A 16,653-nucleotide genomic window follows, 5' to 3' on the forward strand; every position below is an offset into this window, starting at 1 on the left:
GGAGGGTTGGAACTAGATGATCTTGAGGTCCTTTCCAATCCTAACTATTCTATGATTCTATGATTCTATTTCCAGCATCTCTATAGGCCCCCTTCAAATACTGGAAGGCTGCTATGAGGTCTCCACGCAGCCTTCTCTTCTCCAGGCTCAACAGCCCCCACTTTCTCAGCCTGTCTTCATACGGGAGGTGCTCCTGGCCACTGATCATCCTCATGGCCCTCCTCTGGACTTGTTCCAACAGTTCCATGTCCTTTTTATGTTGAAGACACTGGAACTGCACACAGTACTCCAAGTGAGGTCTGATGAGAGCTGAGTAGAGGGACAGAATCACCTCCTTTGACCTGCTGGTCACGCTTCTTTTGATGCAGCCCAGAATACAGTTGGCTGTCTGGGCTGCAAGCGCACACTGCCAGCTCATGTTCAGTTTCTCATTGACTAACACCCCCAAGTCCTTCTCTGCAGGGCTGCTCTGAATCTCTTCTCTGCCCAACCTGTAGCTGTGCCTGGGATTGCTCCAACCCAGGTGTAAGACCTTGCACTTGGCATGGTTAAACTTCATGAGGTTGGCATCAGCCCACCTCACAAGTGTGTCAAGGTCCCTCTGGATGGCATTCCTTCCCTCCAGCATATCAACCAAAATGCAGCTTTGTGTCATCGACAAACTTGCTGAGGGCACACTCAATCCCACTGTCCATGTCACTGACAAAGATGTTGAACAAGACCGGTCCCAACACCGATCCCTGAGGGACACCACTCGTTACTGGTTTCCAACTGGACATTGAACCGTTGACCACAACTCTTTGTGTGCAGCCATCCAGCCACTTTCTTATCCACCAAGTGGTCCATCTATCAAATTGATGTCTCTCCAATTTAGAGACAAGGATGTTGTGTGGGACAGTGTCGAATGCTTTGCACAAGTCCAGGTAGATGACGTCAACTGCTCTACCCTGTCCATCAGTTCTGTAGCCCCATCATAGAGGCCACCAAATTGGTCAGGCAGGATTTCCCCTTAAGGAAGCCATGCTGGCTGTCACCAAGCACCTTGATGTTTTTCATGTGCCCTAGCATGCCTTCCAGGAAAATCTGCTCTCAGATTTTGCCAGGCACAGAGGTGAGACTGACTGGTCTGTAATTTCCAGGGTTCATCCATTTTCCCCTTCTTGAAAATGGGGGTTTATATTTCTCTTTTTCCAGTCATCAGGAACTTCACCTGACTGCCATGATTTTTCAAATATGATGGCCAGTGGCTTTGCAACTTCATTTGCCAGCTCCTTCAGGACCCTTGGATGGAATTCATCAGGGCCCATGGACTTGTGTACATTCAGGTTTTTAAGATGGTCTCGAACCAGGTCCTCTCGTACAGTGGGCCCAAGGTCTTCATTCCCACAATCCCTGCATCCGCCTTCCAAGACTTGGGTGGTGCGGTCAGAGCCTTTGCCAGTGAAGGCTGAGGCAAAATGTCATTGAGAACCTCAGCCTGCTCCAAATCCTTTGTAGCCAGTTCTCCTGATAGCTTCCGGAGGGTGCCTAATATCTTCTTAGTAGTGTGGTTTGGACCATTACTTACCTGTTGGGAAAGTAGGGCCATGTTTCACTATTGCAGTACATGACAGAAATAAGTGATAGGTAGAAAAACACTGTAGAAATTTGCCCAACTCTATACAGACCTTGCACAGCTCATCCTGTGAGTTACACACAGAACTACAGCTCCAAACAGAAAACCGTCTAGACAGGCCTGGCCCCAACTCTGCACAACCTTGAGAGCAGAGCAAGCCAACATAATTCATTTACGTAGCATGTAAACATATCTGTATTGAAACTTCAACTGTTAATAAATTAAATAAGGTAGAGGATGAAATTCCCTCAAATTTGACCAGAAAAGGCTGGTTCCATCTGTAATGCAACAGGGGAAGTTTGTGATGCTGAAAGTTTTCTTTGGCAAATAACTATTTTTTAACTGTGAAGGTTATCTGGGTGTCTTTACCCAAGCAAGCAGTATTGCAAGAGTCAAAGAGAACATCAGATGTCACTTTACTTAATTTGCCATCATTTAGAAGGGGAAGGCAGTGACATGTAAATTTTTTTTCATTTTCTTTCCTTTGCTTTCTAAGCTCATGATATAATGAGTATGTATAAGTAGTAACATAACCACTGACTCTTACCCTTGAAGTGCACAACTATTGAAACAAAATGCAGAGGACTCCACAGCACTTACTTATGTTTTAATTCAGACTATGTGATACTGAAAATAATTTTGAGCTACAGAAAAAGAGAGCATTTTAGAGCGTGGCATTATTTATTTTCAGAAACCTTTCCTTTGTTGACAAGAAGTTGAAACAACAATTTCCTTGAGGCCCCGTGTACAGAGTACATAATAATGATGAGAACTTTTTATTTAATACTGTATGAAATGTCTGCCCCTTGAGGCATAATAACGTGCTTAAAATACACTTAACAGTACCTTCTGGTTAAAAAAAGTTTCCAACTCATACTTAAAAATAATATCCCTTTAGATGCTTACTTTGACTATGTGCCCAGCATCAATGGCAAAAGTGCTTCTGTTTATAAAGGATGGTTCGGCCAAAATTCAACTTTTATTTTTCAGGAATAGGAAACCAAAGGAGAAAAAAAAATAAGTAGTAATAAAAGCCATGCCAAATAAATCACCATGCTCTCTTACACAATAAGTGAATGTTCATGTGCATACAAATCTTACTGTTCAAGCTGGTACTGGACAGCCCTTTTACAAGGAAAAGTTGCCAGTACTGCTGTCTGCTGTTGTGGGTGCAAGAAAACCACGCTGGTGGTGACATAGGCACAGCAGGAACAGGCTTTGCTACCATCTCCAGCAACTTTTCAAACAACTCAATACCAAACGAGGCACCCACAGGTTTTGACTGTGGTCCATCTGTTTTCAATTTCTACTACAATGATTAATATTCATGTAATTTCACAGAGACAATAGAATCACACTAGATTGTAAGAGACAATCAGAAAAAGCAGCTAATTAATAATTATCTGCATCCATGAAAAAGAGGCACCTGAAATGTTTTGGGGGAAAGCAGAGGAGAAAACTGGTCTTCACTTTCCTCTGCCAGACTGAAATATGAAATACAAAGTTTATAAAGGGCTGAATTAACAAAACAAAGCTGAGAAAGGAGGTACCATCTCTTTCACCTGATTGCAATAGCTATTGTTGGAACTCGGTGGCTGAGCCAGTGTTTCCATAGCCATTCTTCAAGAGCACAAAAAGGGCACTCTTTCCCCCCAGCCATTTCTATTAAAAATATACTGGAAGCTCCCAACAGACAAAAGCTATTAAAAAGCAGAATTGTAAGCCTTAGAACAGATTTTCTGCAGCTGGCTTTCAAGCTCACAAGTACAAATTTACAGGTACAACCTTTAGCTGATAGAACATAACCACCTCGCTCACATGGCTGAACACAGCTACCAAGGAGCAAGTTTTTGATCCAGGCCTAAAAAATGTACAAACCAAAGAGCAAATCAACTCCCCCTCAAAAAAAAACCCCAAATACACAGAGTGCAGGTACTTTGTGGATAACTGTTCAAAGAAATGTCCCCTCTGTCATCTGTCTTGACAAATACATTTTGCATGTACAACTGCAGAAATGAGGCAGGCAAGTCAGTTGTGAGATGTATGCCTCATTTGTTTGAAAAGCTGTCTGCACTTTGTTGTTTAGCCTGCAGAAAGCAGAGGATATACTAATATCCTTGAAAACTTAGGTTGGCTTCTCACAAAACAATGAAAACGCCTATTTTTCCCCCTCTATTCATATTAATTTCTTACTATTGATTTCTACTTGCCCTTTGTTTTTCTGATTCTTGGCCAGCTCAATTCACTAAGGATAACCCCTGAGGCTCAAGCCTTTCAAAGAGGATACAGCACTCTGCAGTTGCTTTATCCTTGTAATTGAGAAGAGCCCTATGCTGTGCTCCTTGCCAATTCAGTCATAAAGGAGTTGCATGGAATTCCCTTAAAGCACATTTCAACCTGCTCACTCTTATGCTGGGAGATATGTTCCCCAGGTACACAGTAGCAATCATGCCAGATCCCTCTAAATCTGAGACTTAAATAATCACTTTTGACACAGTGTGCTGAGCCCATAGCAGCCTGCAGTCTTGTATTTTCAACCATTGCCCTCTCATTTAATGCTGCTGGTGTGTTGGTATTTGCCAAGTCTGAATGTTCATCTTGGAGGGTCGCCAGTCTGCTTCTCTCTGTAGCGAAGACTCTTTAGGATGGGGATTTTTCCCAGCATCTCAGAGCTGACCTAAAAAGGAGGAAGACAGATACAATTATGAGATATCTTGCCTTCCAGAAAGAGACGATGACCATGAGGACCCATTTGCACCATAAAAAGAGAGGAACCTTATTATATTGCTACCATTCAGAGTGTCAGAGTATTCAAAGTTACTAACTGATGGCCTGATTCTGAAGTTGCTCCCTAAATAAACACTGCAGAACAAAAATAAACATTAGTTACTCTTTAAGCAAGCAGCACAATGTAGATCCATCAGGAAAACCAAAACCAAACTCAGAACTATTAGATTTTGACATTTATTTATCAGAGTGCTTTCAGATTTGTATTCTCATCATTATACCTTAATATTTGCTTTGACCAAGGGCCTGTGTTCCTGCTCCGGCAGAACCTTACATGCCTACAATTCATCAGACCATCAGGCACTTTCATTCTGCAAATCTCCTTGTGCTCTTTTCCTCCAAAACAGGATATCCCATAGGCTGGGTGATACAATGGAGAGGGATGATGGTGTCAAGTTTGCAGCTGGGGAGCATACCTTGTAGCAGAGCTCCTCTGAATGTGGGCTCAGCTGGAAGCACATTCTCTGGTTGTAGCACATCAGCACATAATAGCCTCTCTCTCCCTCTTGTCATCTGACCTCATGCACCACCCACAGCTACCCATCAGAACCCACACCAATCTCCAGGGTTGGGTCATGGAACAGAAGGACACCCAGACACTATACTTCAAAACTCTGAACCCTCTACCCCTTCCATCCACCCCCAGTTCACAAGCAGCTTTTCTGGAAGGGCTCTTCCTTTCAACAGCTGAACCCTATCCATCTCAGGCATGAGATGCCCCAGGCTGCACTCAGTGACAGACAGGAAACGCAGTGGTTCCCTAGCTAATATGGTCTAACTCTTGGCTTGCAAACTGCAGTTAGAAGGAGGAATAATTTGTACTTGGCTGCTGGACAAGCAGAACATCCATCAACACAAGATCCAATTCTTAAATTTAGGGAGAAAAACCCTAGGGAAGCAACACCTGAGCTAGCAGAGACCCAAGCTAGTAGCCCACACAGCATGAGCAAGCCACTCTAGCAGGGTACTGCACCCAAGCTTATGAGCTTCTATATTTCACAACAGGCTGCATTGGACTAGCACCAGCATATCCTGTCTAGAATATGCCTACAGATCTCCCAGCTCAGATTTCCCTCATATCTCAGAGCCCCTCAATTCCTGGTTCTACAATTACAGTCACAGTGAGTATGAATCTGGCTGCACCACATCAAGTCTAAAATTCACAGATCTCCAGGGAAAGTAGCCCAGCTCTGAAGTGACTTGACTAAAATCTAAGACAGGGTTGAGACAACATTAGGTCAAGGTAACAGGAAAGCCAGTCAACAGAAGTCTGTTAAACATTCCCAGGGCTCCTCTTCTGAGGAGCAAACAAGGAAGTTTTATTTCAGGCTGAAACAAAAAAAAAAATATAATTTACATAAAGCCCGTCCTATTTCTATCTTGTTAATATATGTCGTGATTTAAACCAAATCCTCACAGTACTCTCACTCACTCCCCCCCCTTGCTCCCCCAAATCCCGGAGAGTTAGGAAGGAGAATCCAAAGAATGTAGCCCCCACGGGTTAAGATAAGAACGGTTTAATTGCTAAGGCATAACACAAATCACTACTGCCATTACTACTACAAATAATAATGATACAGCAAACAACAAGCGAAAAGAATACAACACCCCACCAGCAACCGACCCATAACTCACTCCACCCTGCCCGGCCGAGCACTGCGAGCTCCTTCCTCCATTTCCCTCCAGAGCTCCACCCTTCCAGCTCTCTCTCTCAGTTGCATCCTGGGCATCACGTGCTATGGTATGGAATACCTCATTGGCTAGCCTGGGTCAGGTGTCCTGTCTCTCCTTCCTCCCGGCCTCCCCTCCTCCCCGGCAGAGCACGTGCTCAGAAAAAGGCCTTGAACAAAAACACCCTCAAAACATGCTCGCTATCAAGCAACTGTTCCCAGCCCAGAAGTCAAAACACAGCACTGCACCAGCTACAAGAAGGAGAAAAAATGACTGCTACTGCTCAACCCATGACATTATCCACCCCTTATTCCATACCATTCACGTCATGCCCAGATCCCACATTTTCAATACACCATCACTCTTAAGTCCACCCCTCGATCATGAGTCAATCTCTATGTTGCATCTCTGGACTGATGGCCTGAAGTATCTGGGCCCACCAGGCTCAAAATCATTCACCATCCCCTTCAGCAGTTCTACAGCTTGCTGCTGGGGACTCCATACAGCTGCCTTCCACTTCCAATGCTTCCAAAGCACTGGAGGGGCCCAGTAGACCAGATCCTTGGCCATACTGTCCCACATGCCCTGCCACTCATGACTATCCAGCCTTGGGGACAGTCTCCTGGTACTCCTATGTACTTGTCTAACCGTAGACAAGACCCAAACCTGACTCTACTTAACTTTTGGGATCGGGGTTGATGTAGCTGCCCTGCTTGCCAGTTCTCCCACCACCAGCTTCTCTTCTCCTGAGTCTGGATCTTCCTCCTCTGCCTTGCTGGGAAATGCTGCCTGGTCTCCTGCATCCTGCTGGGGCTCGGCGGATGACTTCCGGGGAATACTCTCAGCCGCTGCGGGGTTTTGGAACGGCGGCAGGACTCGGTTCCTCCACTGCCTTGCTGGGAAGTGCTGCGTGGTCTCCTGCATCCTGCCGGGGCTCGGCGGGCACTTCCGGGGGACACTCTCGGCCGTCAGGGGGTTGGGAACGGCCGCGGGACTCACCTCCCCCGCTGCCTGGTCCCGCTGCTCAGCTACCGCCCTGCTCCGCTCCTTCCCCGCCTGTTCCCGCTGCTCTGCCACAGCCGTTTGGCTCCCCGTGCCACTCTCCCTGGCAGCCTCAGCTGCCGGCAGCTCCCGGGGCCCCTCCTTCCCGGCTTCACGCAGCTCCACGCAGACGACGACGAGGACAAGGGCAAGGACGGCGAAGAGCAGCGGGACAGCCTGGTACAAGTCCAAGTCCACGGCCACGTCCATCCCCCCCTGCTGCCGGAGCCCCACCATATTACAAGCCTCTGACATAAAGTACAGTGAAACAAAAACTTTAGCCCAAGCGCCATGATTGATAAACACGAATGCAGCTAATCCATACTTAAAGTACCTGGCAAAATCCTGAAACTGTGAGATCCGGAGAATAAACTCTAAGAGCCAATAAATCAGCATTGTGACAAGAGACCAGAAATCCGCTCAGATCTGTTCTTATCTCAAACCCTCGGGCCCCATGTTGGGCGCCAAAAATGTCGTGGTTTAAACCAAATCCTCACAGTACTCTCACTCACTCCCCCCTCCCCCCTTGCTCCCCCAACTCCCAGAGAGTTAGGAAGGAGAATACAAAGAATGTAGCCCCCACGGGTTGAGACAAGAATGGTTTGATTGCTAAGGCATAACACAAATCACTACTGCCATTACTACTACAAATAATAATGATACAGCAAACAACAAGCGAAAAGAATACAACACCCCACCAGCAACCGACCCACAACTCACTCCACCCTGCCCGGCCGAGCACCACTTGCTCCTTCCTCCATTTCCCTCCAGAGCTCCACCCTTCCAGCTCTCTCTCTCAGTTGCATCCTGGGCATCACGTGCTATGGTATGGAATACCTCATTGGCTAGCCTGGGTCAGGTGTCCTGTCTCTCCTTCCTCCCGGCCTCCCCTCCTCCCCGGCAGAGCACGTGCTCAGAAAAAGGCCTTGAACAAAAACACCCTCAAAACATGCTCGCTATCAAGCAACTGTTCCCAGCCCAGAAGTCAAAACACAGCACTGCACCAGCTACAAGAAGGAGAAAAAATGACTGCTACTGCTCAACCCATGACATTATCCACCCCTTATTCCATACCATTCACGTCATGCCCAGATCCCACATTTTCAATACACCATCACTCTTAAGTCCACCCCTCGATCATGAGTCAATCTCTATGTTGCATCTCTGGACTGATGGCCTGAAGTATCTGGGCCCACCAGGCTCAAAATCATTCACCATCCCCTTCAGCAGTTCTACAGCTTGCTGCTGGGGACTCCATACAGCTGCCTTCCACTTCCAATGCTTCCAAAGCACTGGAGGGGCCCAGTAGACCAGATCCTTGGCCATACTGTCCCACATGCCCTGCCACTCATGACTATCCAGCCTTGGGGACAGTCTCCTGGTACTCCTATGTACTTGTCTAACCGTAGACAAGACCCAAACCTGACTCTACTTAACTTTTGGGATCGGGGTTGATGTAGCTGCCCTGCTTGCCAGTTCTCCCACCACCAGCTTCTCTTCTCCTGAGTCTGGATCTTCCTCCTCTGCCTTGCTGGGAAATGCTGCCTGGTCTCCTGCATCCTGCTGGGGCTCGGCGGATGACTTCCGGGGAATACTCTCAGCCGCTGCGGGGTTTGGAACGGCGGCAGGACTCGGTTCCTCCACTGCCTTGCTGGGAAGTGCTGCGTGGTCTCCTGCATCCTGCCGGGGCTCGGCGGGCACTTCCGGGGGACACTCTCGGCCGTCAGGGGGTTGGGAACGGCCGCGGGACTCACCTCCCCCGCTGCCTGGTCCCGCTGCTCAGCTACCGCCCTGCTCCGCTCCTTCCCCGCCTGTTCCCGCTGCTCTGCCACAGCCGTTTGGCTCCCCGTGCCACTCTCCCTGGCAGCCTCAGCTGCCGGCAGCTCCCGGGGCCCCTCCTTCCCGGCTTCACGCAGCTCCACGCAGACGACGACGAGGACAAGGGCAAGGACGGCGAAGAGCAGCGGGACAGCCTGGTACAAGTCCAAGTCCACGGCCACGTCCATCCCCCCCTGCTGCCGGAGCCCCACCATATTACAAGCCTCTGACATAAAGTACAGTGAAACAAAAACTTTAGCCCAAGCGCCATGATTGATAAACACGAATGCAGCTAATCCATACTTAAAGTACCTGGCAAAATCCTGAAACTGTGAGATCCGGAGAATAAACTCTAAGAGCCAATAAATCAGCATTGTGACAAGAGACCAGAAATCCGCTCAGATCTGTTCTTATCTCAAACCCTCGGGCCCCATGTTGGGCGCCAAAAATGTCGTGGTTTAAACCAAATCCTCACAGTACTCTCACTCACTCCCCCTCCCCCCTTGCTCCCCCAACTCCCAGAGAGTTAGGAAGGAGAATACAAAGAATGTAGCCCCCACGGGTTGAGACAAGAATGGTTTGATTGCTAAGGCATAACACAAATCACTACTGCCATTACTACTACAAATAATAATGATACAGCAAACAACAAGCGAAAAGAATACAACACCCCACCAGCAACCGACCCACAACTCACTCCACCCTGCCCGGCCGAGCACCACTTGCTCCTTCCTCCATTTCCCTCCAGAGCTCCACCCTTCCAGCTCTCTCTCTCAGTTGCATCCTGGGCATCACGTGCTATGGTATGGAATACCTCATTGGCTAGCCTGGGTCAGGTGTCCTGTCTCTCCTTCCTCCCGGCCTCCCCTCCTCCCCGGCAGAGCACGTGCTCAGAAAAAGGCCTTGAACAAAAACACCCTCAAAACATGCTCGCTATCAAGCAACTGTTCCCAGCCCAGAAGTCAAAACACAGCACTGCACCAGCTACAAGAAGGAGAAAAAATGACTGCTACTGCTCAACCCATGACAATATAATATCAAACAGCCCAATAGGACTAACCAGTATGGGAGACCATCTCCATTCTGCCACACTGCAGACCCAGAGTCAATGTGTTTGGGATCAGGCCCCTTAAACAAGCAAGCTTTATGGTTGAGAACAATTTCTGAACAAATCCGGACTTAACTGGCAGCCAAGACAGAGCGGCGAGGACTTCCTTTGGGGCTCTGGGAGTCTCTGTACTCTGAAAGATACATTCCATTTTCAGATTTTGAAGAATTATTGCTCTGTGGATTCTTGGACTAATTTGATTTTCTCAGACAAGACTTTAGACTGCAGTGTTTGACAGCAAACTCCCCTTCCCTGGGTGTTACAACATCAAATCAATGGCTGAAGCCATCTTACTTTGTTTTCACTGGCTAACAATTAAGAACATTTTTTGTCCTATGTTAATTTTATATGTGCAATGCTAATTATACCAAACAGGAAAAGCATTTTACTATTCTCATGCAGCTAATCACTCCTGGGCCCAAAGCATGACCTCAACCTCTTACCAAGTATGTGTACAGTTCCTTTCACCCTGAAACTAAACTCAGTTCCCAAGGCATGGACTGGGTGTTTAGTTAGAAAGACTGATGCTACCAAGGCCAAACCCTCACCATTTTGTAGATTAAGGGAACCAAAGAAAAGGGCACTGAGAGGATGATCTCTGGAACTCCCAGTCTTTCAAGAACAAACCAATGAAAGGATTTAGATAATCCACGGGCCAGCATACTCTCTAAAAGACTTCGCCTAGCCAGGCTTCAACATGGCCTCTCCTCTCACTAGAATGACCAGTAGTTTTTGGCATCTGACTAGAACTCTTGGAGCTACTGTTTCAGGCTCCCTGCAAACTCAGGAAGATGTAGTTACAACAGCAGAATCGTCTTCATAAGGGCTACAAACTGCTGTTTTCTATAAAAGCTGAAGCTCTGATCAAACACCACCATGAAGTGAACCTATCAATACCTTAAATTCAGCCCTGGGCAGATATAACAGGAAATTGCCTTTACAGTACCAAAGCAACAAAGGCAGATGATTTGGCACTTGGATTTGTTTTGTAATAGAAAACATTCTGTAAAAAAAGCTACATCAGACAAGTTCTGACACTATCAACTGACATCCTTCTGCCACAAAAGAGACAGAGGTTTTACCTTACAGGTTGTTTCCCTGAGGTCTAGGAGAATCTTTCAGCTGGGCCAAATATCCTAAATCCTTCCATATTTTCCCCCACTTTTTTATGTGAAGAAAAGACAGAAACTCAGTTTGGGATTTCAGAGTTTCAAATCAACAAACAAATTCACTACCTTTTCTGGGGTGCAGGGAGAGAGAGCCAAAAGGGCAAAGAGGGCAGTGGGTGGCAGAGGAGAGGAAAAAGCTTGCTCTGATCTGTTGCAAAACAGCAAACAAAAGAGCTCTGTAGTACAATGTGTTGTTAATTATGATCATGCAAAAAGTTTCTTTTGTCTTGTGAGTTGTGGAGGATTACAATGATTTATTTCCATGTGGAAAGAGGCCAAAGATATTCCTCCTCTCTTTCAAACAAGCTGCACGTTTCTTGGTCCTATGCAGTCTGGTCACTCCTTCCTAGCCTGACCTACTGCTTTATGCTAAGCCAGGATGCAAGGGACTTGGGTTCTACTCCAAGTCTGCTTGACCCAGTTATGTGGACCTGGGCAAACCCAGTGGTGGAAGCTCCCCCCACCCCTATAAAGTCAAGGCCAAACCATTTATTGATGTTTGCAAATTTTGTACCGAGTGTTGGGATTTAGCTAAATGATTGGCATTGGCAGTGAAACCAGCTGAAGAAGTCTCCTATTACCCCTTGATCACCAATTCCCAGGCCAGTTCCATACTTCAGCCCTCTGGGGTTGGCCAACAGAAGTGTTTGTGGGTCTGCACTATAAACTCGGTAACTTAAGTGATTCAGGTTAAAAATAACTACACCAAAAGCAATTAATCATTTAACAATCCTTCCTACTCTCGTCCACGGCTGGGAAAGCCTTGGGGAAAGAGGACAGCAAGGTAGATGAATTCTTCTGTCACACAATTACTGGGCTATAGGAAAGGAGCTGAGAAGTGAAACGTGACCCCTTTCTGACAGAAACATAAAGAAAATAGTCTTGAGTGCTGTGTGCCAATACAAATCATCCAACTCTTAACCCTGAACATCCACACTTATGACACCTGGTTTGGTCCCAAAACAACATAGTGGCAGATGGACTTCTGCAATGGCTCTGCTGGAACATTGGGGCTCTCTTTAAGTCTCTGTTATTCCAGAACAGTGAACGTGGCCACTTTCAATATTTTGCTGGGCAAAATGAAAGATGTGTTTGTCCTCTGACAGAACGAGTAATGCTGACCCCTGCCAAGCCAGGCACCCTGGCAGCAGAAGCGATGCAGTTCTAATGTATGGCACATGAGGGAAGGGCAGACAGAGATTGGAGAGCGTGATAGGTCTGCTATTTAATTCTGCTTCACACAGCTACCCATCTGCACACACCAACTGATGTAGGAACATGTGGCTCAAGATGGAGACAGACAATGCTGCTGCATCCATTGTGGAAGGCTGTGAACACAACCAATCAATGTTTAGTACAACAGATCCACCAGCCCCTCCAAGTATTGAGGCTGGTAGACAGAAGACATTTGAAAAATTAATCTTTGCCCATCCAGAGGGGTCTCTGACCCAAGATTGTTCATAAAGGCTTCCAGGACAGCGCCTACTTCTCATGTTGCTTGTTTAAATGAGCGTTGAGCTCACAGGGGTTTAAAGCACAGAGAAAGCCAAGACAGCTAGGATGGGCCAGCACAGTCGAATATTTTATCATTCATTTGCACAAAATATCCAAATATGTGCATGCAATCCAAGGGCATATTTCTGGGAGCTGGCAGCCTATGAAGTCTGCTAGTGTCCCTCAGGAGAAACTTATGCAACCCACACTTGGAATCCATCAGCAAAAACTGATTCTGTGGACTCGACAGCAAGGGTCAGATTTGCAAAGGTGTTGAGATGTTTAACTATGCATGGAAGCATGCCCTGCTCATGCTATCCCTCCACAAAACAAAACCTTGGCTAAACTAACCACAGTTTTCTTCTGATGACAATGCATCCCTGCTAAAGGTTTTGCCAGCTTGAGTGTGTGAATTTGAGCTTTAAAACAATATCATTTTACTTTCCAAATATTCTATCACAGACCTGAATCAATTTGTTGTCAGATAGTTTCCATCTCTGCCACTGCACACTAAATTCTTTCAAATTTAGACCTGGGGATTCCCCCCCAGTTAATTTTATTTTGGGAAAAAATCTTTTCCTACTTCCATAAAAATTCTCAGCAAAAGAACAATTGAAAAACCAGAAGGAAATGCTTGCTAGAATATAGTGATTTTCCCACCAACTACTCTCATTTTCTTCTTCATGACCTGAAATATTTTAATTGGTCTGTATAGTTTCAATTTAAAATAAGCACAGCACAAATAACTTCATAATTGTAACGAATATAATAGTGCCACAGGTAAAGATCATAGTTACCCATCAAAAATACTAAATGAGAAAGTAAGTTGTTTCATGAGTTAAGAGTTCCCAGAAACAATGGGTTATATTTGCAAGACAGATGAAGCCAAAAAACTCTCCACTGACATCCAAATAATTTTTTTCAGAGTGCTCAGCTCTTAGCAGCTCTTGCTGTCCTCCAAGAGCGCATACTGATTTCTCAAAACCCTGAATTCAGATGCAGAAATCTTCCCCATACACACACTGCCGTACTGCCTCTGTATTTAGAAGTGTTTCTAGAGTGCCTAGCACTGACGTTGACAATGCTTCTTTGGTAATAATATTGTAGGTCTTGTACTTCCTTAGAAGTCTTTAAATCAGCATTTCTGTGACAAAAATCACAGCAAGTAATTCACATCTTCCTGTCTGGAAAAACATACAGCAATAAACAGCTCAGCTGGAAATTTTGCACTGAGAAGAACTGAAAGAAGACAACTGAGGGCAAGTCATGCCAAATACCCCAAGAAGTGAATCACCTACTCACAGAATACCTATTTACCATCCCATATCTGACACTCTACTTCCTTCCTACACAGCACATACATAACAAACAAAAGCACTCCAGGAAAACATAGTACCTCTTTGAGCACATAAATCTAGCCTGGAAACATGTGTTTTGTTCACTGCATAAGTACCTTCTTACCTCTTTTGAGAGGAAAGCAGTGTGTGTATTAATGGCTATTTATCCTAACAGCTTCAGGAAAGCACATCCTTCAAAGCAATGCTTAGCTATAATCCCATGTTTGCAAACACCTTTAATTTAAGCTCCTAAATAATTGTCTTAGCTTGATTCAACCATGTTCCTGAAGGATGAACTTTTTTGCAATATATTTTACACATCACAAATCTTAACAATAAAGTTAAGCTACTTTCTGTTGACAAAACACCATATTTAGAAGTGGGTTATTTATTTACAGACTACCTCTTGGTTTATTTAGTTTTGCTCTGAGAAATAGAAATGCACCAGTAAAACCAGGATTTGAAGGAGAAAAGGGTGCAAAAGCAGCAAGGAAAAGTCAAAGGACAAATACTTAAATAGCACATATCAAATCCTGCAGTTTTAACACCTTGTCGATTAACTAAACTTTCCACTTCCAAGACCCTCTGTGACGATGTCCTGGGTTCAGCTGTAACAATTATTTTTCTCCTTCTTAGTAGTTGGTTCAGTGCTGTGTTTTCAACTTTAGTCTGAGAAAAACACTGAAAACACACCAATGTTTTAGTTGTTGCTTAATAATGCTTACCCAATCAAGGACTTTTCAGTCTCATGCTCTGCCAGTGAGGAGGGGCACAGGAAGCTGTGAGGAAGCAGAGGTCGGACACCTGACCCGAAGTAGCCAAAGGGGTATTCCATACCACAGCATGTCATGCCCAGTATATAAAGTGAGGGGAGTCATCCGGAAGGCACAGATCACTGCCCAGGTTGGTCTGGGTATTGGTTGGTGGGTGGTGAGCAATTGTATTGTGCATCACTTGTGTTTATTGGTGTTTTTCCCCTTTCCTTTTTAGTTTTATATTCTCTCCTGTTATAAATTGAGACCACAACGGATCATAATCCAATTAAAATTTTATTAATTATAGCAAGTAGAATATGAGCAAAACCAGCGCTGGACGACAGGGGAGTCTGCACTCCGCCAACTGCCGCCCTGAGCAGTTCAAACAGCCCCTTTTTATACATCTCTGTCGGTTCCTGGGCCTCTGGCGGTTATCTTATCTTGCACAAGCAGTGTCTGGTGGCTGTCTGCATATGTGATTTCCTGAGCACCTGGCGGTCATCTTGGCTATTCGCATATGCGATTTCCTGGGCACCTGGCGGTTATCTTGGCTGTTTGCATATGCGATTTCCTGAGCACCTGGCGGTCATCTTGGCTATTCGCATATGCGATTTCCTGGGCACCTGGCGGTTATCTTGGCTGTCTGCATATGCGATTTCCTGGGCACCTGGCGGTTATCTTGGCTGTTTGCATATGCGATTTCCTGAGCACCTGGCGGTCATCTTGGCTATTCGCATATGCGATTTCCTGGGCACCTGGCGGTTATCTTGGCTGTTTGCATATGCGATTTCCTGGGCACCTGGCGGTTATCTTGGCTGTCTGCATATGCGATTTCCTGGGCACCTGGCGGTCATCTTGGCTATTCGCATATGCGATTTCCTGGGCACCTGACGGTTATCTTGGCTGTCTGCATACGCGATTTCCTGGGCACCTGGCGGTCATCTTGGCTATTCGCATATGCGATTTCCTGGGCATCTGGCGGTGATCTTATCAGTGTCTGTTGGCTACTTTTTAAATTTGGCTTAACATAAATCTTAATAAACAATACTCTAGTCTATAGTTTCTTACAATCCCCCCTTTTTCTTTTTATCCTATTATTGTTTATTAGATACTACTTTCATTCTCGGCACTGCGAGCAAACCTTTTTCCACAATCCCAACATTTGCCATAACACTCACAAGGTAATACCTCACAATTACAATAGGCATAGCTTTCACGTGGCATAACGCATTCACAACAACCTTCATCCTCATTAATAGATACACTCTTATATTTTGCCCCAGACCTCGTAGTTAAAATAAGCAGTTTAGCTATGTCAAACCGTTCTTTAATAAAGTGTAAAACATAGCGTAATATACAAGGCCCAAATATAAGTCCCAAAATCAACATAATAAGCGGTCCTGCTAAAGCAGACAACAAAGTGGTTAGCCAAGGTGAAACATTAAACCAGTTTTCATACCATGACCTGCCCGCCTCACGATCTTTTTTACGTTGATCTAATCTTTTCCGGAGTTCAGACATGGTGTTCTGGACTACTCCCGTATGGTCAGCAAAAGAGCAACATTCTTCATTGAGAGCTACACATAACCCTCCTTCTTTTAAAAACAATAGATCTAATCCTCTTCTATTTTGCAGTACTACGTCTGATAAAGACTTTACTGAAGTGGCTAAATTTTGGATAGATTGTTCTATTTTTACTAAATCCTCATCTACAGCCATCTGCAAACTTTGTAATTCCTGACCTTTTACTAGGGAGGCTATGCCTGTACCTGCTCCAACTCCGCCCGCTATCAGCAGTGTAGCTAGGGTTACCACTGTAATTGGCTCTCGTTTTTGTCTATTCAGGTCTCCTTCAAAG

The 16,653-nt window shown here is 45.5% G+C and overlaps 1 pseudogene; it reads right to left on the minus strand.

Annotated features, from left to right (window-relative positions):
• Window positions 1-3,791: 3,791 nt before the first annotated feature.
• LOC117438309 (uncharacterized) overlaps window positions 3,792-16,653 on the minus strand; it is a 66,902-nt pseudogene continuing 54,040 nt past the window's right edge.

Source organism: Melopsittacus undulatus, assembly GCF_012275295.1.
Source record: "Melopsittacus undulatus isolate bMelUnd1 chromosome W unlocalized genomic scaffold, bMelUnd1.mat.Z SUPER_W_unloc_8, whole genome shotgun sequence".
Classification (NCBI taxonomy): Eukaryota; Metazoa; Chordata; class Aves; order Psittaciformes; family Psittaculidae; genus Melopsittacus; species Melopsittacus undulatus.